This window comes from Erinaceus europaeus, chromosome 13 (genome assembly GCF_950295315.1).
Source record: "Erinaceus europaeus chromosome 13, mEriEur2.1, whole genome shotgun sequence".
Taxonomy (NCBI): domain Eukaryota; kingdom Metazoa; phylum Chordata; class Mammalia; order Eulipotyphla; family Erinaceidae; genus Erinaceus; species Erinaceus europaeus.
The window spans coordinates 70,169,369-70,176,118 of record NC_080174.1 but is presented as its reverse complement, the minus strand read 5'-3'; the positions used below and the strand labels follow the sequence as shown (position 1 = coordinate 70,176,118).

General features: G+C 50.0%; 1 pseudogene; it reads left to right on the top strand.

The window, feature by feature from the left end:
- The first annotated feature begins 210 nt into the window (after positions 1–210).
- The window catches only part of LOC103124585 (prohibitin-2-like), a 263,376-nt pseudogene continuing 256,836 nt past the window's right edge, over positions 211–6,750 (top strand).

Genomic DNA, 6,750 nt, shown 5'->3' with positions numbered 1-6,750 from the left:
TTGGGAGCTGCCAATCCTGGCTTTGGGGATTGTTGGTAAACAAGTTTACCCACCAGCCAGGCCTCAGCTCCCCCATGAGGCAGCCAGCTCCCAATTTATGAGGCCTCCAAAGCTCATTCAGGCTAATGCAGCTTTTCATTCCAAAATAAAAGGGGCCGCTGTCTGAAAGGACAAGTGCTCCCGCATTGCATTTCATTAACAGCCCCGAAAATGGCTGAGCAGGCCCAAACTGCTGCCAGTGAAATTCACATTTCCCACCAGCTCATAGGTGGGGGCATGGAGGGGATGAGGATGAAGGCTTCAGGCCCCTTGCTGCACCCAGGTCCCCTCCCCAGACACCCCCCCCCCAGTCGTCTGTAGGGGTGAGAAAGGGCCCATGGTGGCCAAGCAGGTTCATTTGGATGAGTCCCCTGTGCGCATGTTTTGTTTAGACTGATCCACTCCAGTTCTCAATCCCCCCACAATCATGGTGAGTGATGAGACCCTGGGCTCGAGTTACTGAGATTCATGATCTCAGCTTCCCAGGAACCGCCTGTGTGTTTTGCTGCCTGCAGATTCCTAGGGTTTGACTGCCCTCTGCTGAAGCCTGCCTACCTTCTCCTCCCTCAAGCTTCCTGGTAGGCAGGCCGCTGGCAGAAAGGCTGGATGCAGCCTCCAGTGAGCTCCTGCCACTCCCCCAAAGGCCTTCTCCTGCTGTTTGCACACAAAGGTTGCTCAGTCCTGCCCAGGGAAACTCAGGTGAGAAGGGGAGCAGGGGGGCTGCCTTATGCCCATCTCAACCTAGAGGGAGGCAGGGACTAGAAGGAGACAGCTGCCAGCCCTGGCCTGATCTTTGCCAACTCCTGGAGCTGGGAAGAGCAAGGGGAGAGGCCTCCTTCGGTCTCTGCTCTAGAGACAAAGTGAGGTCCAGCTGCAGAGGCCAAGCCTCAGCCTTTCTCAGGTCACTTTGCCACCCACTTGCCTCTGGATCCAAGGACATCTCTTTTCACCAGCCTGAAGCCTCCATTGCCCCCCTCCCCAGTTCCCAGAAGGAAGAAGCACAGTGTTACTCTGGCCACCACTTGAGCCAGCAGTCAGCCCAGCTAAGACAGCATCACCTTAGATTTTTGTCAATAGTAAAGCAAGTTCATTCCCACTGAAGTCAATTCCTGTGTTTATTGTCAGCTTAACCCACTCCTGAGAGTTATTTTTCAGCTGTGAGGGAGGCAGGTAGACAGGCCACTAGAGATATGTTATTTTACTGACATCTGCATTTCAATAGTTTGGATGCAGCTCTGGTGGAGGAGTGAATGATACACAGATACATTGCCAGTTCTGTTTGTAGCTATACATAATAGAAGAGCCATGGATGGTCTGGAAGCCCAGGAGGCTCATTGCCCAGGGGGGAGGGGAGAAGGGAAGAGTGCATACAGGAAACCATTCTTTTAGGGTCCAGCACCAGGTCCCCCTCCCTGGTAGCAAGGTGGAGACTGATGGGACTGACTCCCTTGTTCAAGTCACCAGCCAGTCCTTAATTAATGTATTCGCATGACCACCCAATCATTCACTCAGCCACACACATCCATTCACGTACTTGCTCCCAGGATCACCACTTTTGTTCTCTCCTGTGTTGATTCATGTTCTCACTCAGCTACCCATTCATCTACTCATCTGTTCCTGCCCTAATTAACTAGCTCATCTGATCACTCAGTGATTCTCTCAAGCATTCATTTGTTCATTCTTTTGTTCAGTTTTGTCTGCTTTACTCATTTGTTCAGTCCTTCAACTCACTTATTCATTTCCTCCATCATCTACTTTTTTATTCAGTCCTTCTACTACTCACTCACTCGTTCATGTATTCACTTCCCCAGTCCTTTACTCAGTCACCCGCTGGTTCAGCTACACTAATCCATTCACTCACTCACTTATACACACTCATTGGTGTTGGTATTCTTCGTGTTGGTTTGGTCCCCTTCCCCCTACTTCTGAGAGAAATGGTTTGGTCCTTGCTAGTTTCGTGCCCCTCTTTCTCCCCACCCTGGTATGTGAAGAACATTCAGAGTCCCAGCAGCAGTAGAAGAAGGAAAAACATGGGGAAGCACATGGTGTGGTGATTTGCCCGTTCGTGAATAAAGATTAAACTGCAGCTTCTCAGCCCAGCTGTGTGTCCCCAAGTCTCTGTCTCTGACCACCGTGACGCTAGCCTGGCCTTCTGGAGCCCCCGAAACTTTAACAACAAATGGCGCTCAACGAGCCCCCGAAACTTTAACAACACATTGGCATTCTGGCATCACCTCCCCCACCACACTGGGTAGACACTGCCCTGCTTCCGTCCTCAGTCACTTTTCACACTGAGCCCTAGGCATTATATTACATCATATATATACCTCAGGGTCCCCAGCAATTTGCTGAGCTCCCTTAGCACTTCCAACAAGGATATCCCCCTTTTAATCACAAAATTCATCAGTCTTCAGAGCTCAGCTTACAGCCCTGACCATGAGATGCTGGAGAGATGCTGGAGCCTTTGACATGCTATCTAAGACTGAGGCCCACAAAGACCAGAGGTCTAGGTCTGATGGTGAATTGTAGTAGTTGAGGTACTGTATGATGCCACCACATTGAGCCTGGAATCACATTGGCTTTCAGTCACATGATCTCCTTGTTCTCAAAACAACCCAGGAAGGAAGAAATGAGCTCAGAGGAATCAGTTCACTTTCTGGCTAGAGCCTGGGTCTGTCAAAGCAAAAGGGAACCCAGGTAGCCTTGCTCAGTGTAATAGGAAGAGAATGAGTGAAGGAAGGAAGGAATGAAAAGTGAGAGAGTAAATGTATGCATGGCAAAATGCGTGAAAGAATGAGCCAGTAAATGAATGGATGGGTGAATCACCTCTGTCCAGCAAGTAAGTGTAAAACTGATCTTCCCACCCATGTTCCTGGACTCTGAATCCAGTGCTGTCTCAGCTACCTAACCATCACTTTCTTCTCTCACATCCTGACCTTGCAGGGTATAGCTCTTTAAAGGCAGGGACTGGAAGGAGAGGTGAACAAAACAAGAGCATAAGTTGGCTAACAGCAAATTTTTCTGGAGAACTGCCTCCCTCAGAGGCTTCTGTGAGTAGTTCTCATCTGCACCTGTCACCCCTCAGGCAGGAGGCTGCCATCATCCCTCCCTAGAAAGAGAGACAGAATGAACCTCAAAAACCCAATCACAGAGCCGATAAGAAAATAAACAAGTGAACTTCTCCAAGTTTGCCAGACTTCCCTGCCCGAGGCCAGCTTAATTAAAGTTGATGTAGACTTTTAAAGTGGGAAAATAATTAGGGCAAGTGGTAGAAAAAAGAGAGGAAGGAAAACAATGTTTTGTTTTGTGTTTTGCTCCTTCTTAATTATGCCACAGACTGTCTCTCCCGTGGATCCAATCCCAAGTCCACCCTCCGCCAAGATTCCTGCAGGTGGTACACTGTGTGAGTGGTGCAGGCACACCTGTGCCTCTCTGGCACGCAGGTATGGTGCCTCTCTGTCCACAAGACAGACAGGGTGGCAGGCAGCCAGGCTAGGCATGGAGCAGAGCACGTGGCCTTGAGTCTCAAGGAGATTGGGGCAGCAGGTGATTGGGGAGAGATGCTACCTCCCTGGCCCAGGTCTAGAGGGGAGTGGGTCCTTACTTCCCATGATGCCCAGCCCTCATTTTTCTGTTACAGCAGCTTCTGGAGATATAATGCCTTATCCTACCTAACTCCTGGAAGAGGATTTTTTTCCTCCAGCCATTATGATAGGAATTGTTGATGTTTGTGGCCAGAATAGGGCCTGGAGCTGGGGGCAGCCCCATCTAGGGCACCTGGGGCAAAAATCTCAGATGCAGAAGATGCAAGAACTCCAGCCTGCCCTGTACCCAAGAGCTATGCCTTCATTCAGCTGCTGTGCTTCTGGTTGTAGCCTGGTCCATGGGCAGCAAGGGGATAGAGAGGCTGGGCTTCAGCCTCAAGGAGCCATCACAGTCAGGGCCTCATTGGCAGAGTTGAGGGGTAAATTCTTCAGTTTTCTCTGTGCAGAGCTGGGCAGGTTTGCACAATCAGTCACCTGTCCTGGTCCTATGCATTCACAAGTACAAACACAAACACCGAGACAGAGGAACACCACAGTTTATGAACACACACACACACACACACACACACACACACACACACACATGCCTGTCTTATGTTCAAGTGTTGGGTAGTATGCCAGCTCCCCCTGGCTTCTGCTTAACCAAGCACCAGTATGCCTGTATAGGGATTGGTTTGATCCCATTCAAAATGGTCTATTTACATAAATCACTTTTACATTTACATAAAGCACCACACTCCCTCCAGGGCATTGGTGGTTTAGAGGTAGAATTCTCACCTGCTCCGCCCCCTCTCCTTGTCACACCCTGATCTTCCACCAGTCACTTTTCGCTCCACCCTCTCTATGTCACATCCTGTTCCCTACTTGGAGAGTACAAAAACAGCTGCTCTTCTGATTAAAGACACTTGGAAATTGCTTTCTGGCTCCGAGGGTTCCAGAGTGTATCTCCTGCGAAGTTAGTGCGGCACGAGTTCCTGATCCCTCTCCCACACAGCAGCCTAGATCGGCTCCAGTTGAGTTCTCTCCAACCCAGAGAGCACTAGCTCGGGAAGAAGCACCCTCAGGCTATCCCGGCATTCAAGTACTCCTGGGCTTTACTCCAAATCTCCTCTGCTTCTTCCTTGTGTCTGCAAAATGGGGATGGTGGTGTTATCTGTTCTGTATGCCTCTGTGGGGGTTGAAGGAGGCAGTGTGCTGTGCTGAAGATTGTGCCTGGCATATGATCAGTGTGTATTGTCCTTGGTGATTAACTCTCTCTGCTGCATTGACATCTGGACTCCTGGATATGTCCCTGAAGTAACTTTGTCTACTACCAGCCTCTAATAGGAAGAACATTCCTTTCTCTCTCTTTCTCTCTCTCTCTCTCTCTCTCTCTCTCTCTCGGCTTTTGAATATTCCCTGGTCTATGTCTGAATGGGGTAGGAAGGGCTTAGAATGAACGAAGCAGCAAACCATCTTTCTGCTTCTCCAGCCCTACCCAACTGCAGGAGCTCCAGAGAAGCCTGGCTTCTTTCCACAGTCTCCTCCCCACTCAGATCCAGAGCTGGGGGGCTCTGGAAGCCTTCAGGAAGCCTAGCTGCTAGGGCTCCTGTGCCTCCCAGAGGGCAGAAAAAAAAAAAAAAGCAACAGGGAGATCTGGCTTGAGCAGGGACCCTGCACAAGGGATGAAGGAGACTGACTGGCTGCAGGAACCAGTCCCTGTACTGCGTTATCTCTGAGGTGCCAGGAGGCCTAGGTGAAGGGGAGTTGGGTTCTGCCAGTCAGCTCATCCCAGGCTCCCCCCCCCCTCCACCTCGGTTGAGTTGAGTCAATAGGCCAAGCAGAGACAGGAGCCAGTGGCCACAGACTCATTGATCAGATTTGGTTTCTTCTCACTGTGTAGACTCAGCCAATCTCTTCCCTTTGCTCTCAGGCATGCATCTCCCTTCTCAGTACTGAGATGCTCGGAGATGGGTTGAGGGCATGTGATGGCGACCAGGAGATGGAGACAGGATAGGATTATCAGAGAGAAATCTCATCAGGTAGGGTATCTATCTACCTTCCATGTACTTTTCAGGTTCAAGTCCTGGCACCATATAGGAATTGCTCTGGTACTAGAGGAATCCCTGGAAAATCTTTCTCTCTCTCTCTCTCTTTCTCTCTTTCTCTCTCTCCCCCTCCCCTCTCCCTCTCCCTCTCTGTCTCCTCTCTGTCTCTCTCCTCTCTCTCTCTCTCCTCCTCTTCTCTTCTTTCTTTCTTTCTTTCTTTCTTTCTTTCTTTCTCTCTCTCTCTCTCTCCCTCTCTCTCCTGAATGAAAAAGAGGGCTGGGAGTAGTGAAATCTCACATACATGAAGTTCAGTCTCCACACACACACACACACACACACACACACACACACACACACACTATGATGTAAGTTCTTCAGGGACACAGGAGACTCTGAAGTGGCTCACTGGCTGTCCCTGCTGTGTGCAGCAGGTCAGGGGTGGTGGCTCTCCTGCCCCAGGGAAGAGGAGCATGACAGAGAAGCTAAGAAGAGGTCTGGTGGCTGTCCTTGTTCCTTGTGTTCACTCTCCTGGGTACCCCTAGAGAGATGGGGGGGTGTTCTGGGAGTTGGGGGCCCTTATCTGAGTGCTTATTCTATGCTGATTCTTGCTTCAGTGACAGGAAAATAGGAGTGGACAAGGACTCCATACTCTCCTGTGTGTATCTGAATGGGTGGGAGGAGCTGAGGGCCATACTCAAACCTGTACACATACCACATAGCAAAACATAAAGGCAGTCTTCCAGAGAATTCAAGGGCCAACACTTTTACACATTCCAAGCTACTTCCAAATGTCTGCACAGCTGCCTCCCTCATCTATTCATTTGTTCCTTTTCAGCAAGAGTCACCACTGGTGACGACTACACAAGGAAACTAGATGGTGACTGTGAAGGGGCTATGTGGGATCCATGGGCTTACTAAATGTTAGAGGCCAAGGGGTACAGGTAGTGACAGAGCAGATTCAGCTAAGAACCATAGCAAAGGACAGTTCTGTGCAGCATTTTGAGAGGTTAGAGGAGAACTTGGCAATCCATATAGAGGACAAAGCCATTAGCTGAGGCTCACCCTCAGTGTAGGAGCACTGGGGACCGAGGTGAAGACCAGAAGAAGATAGCTCAGAACTGTGGTAATCCAAGGAAGAA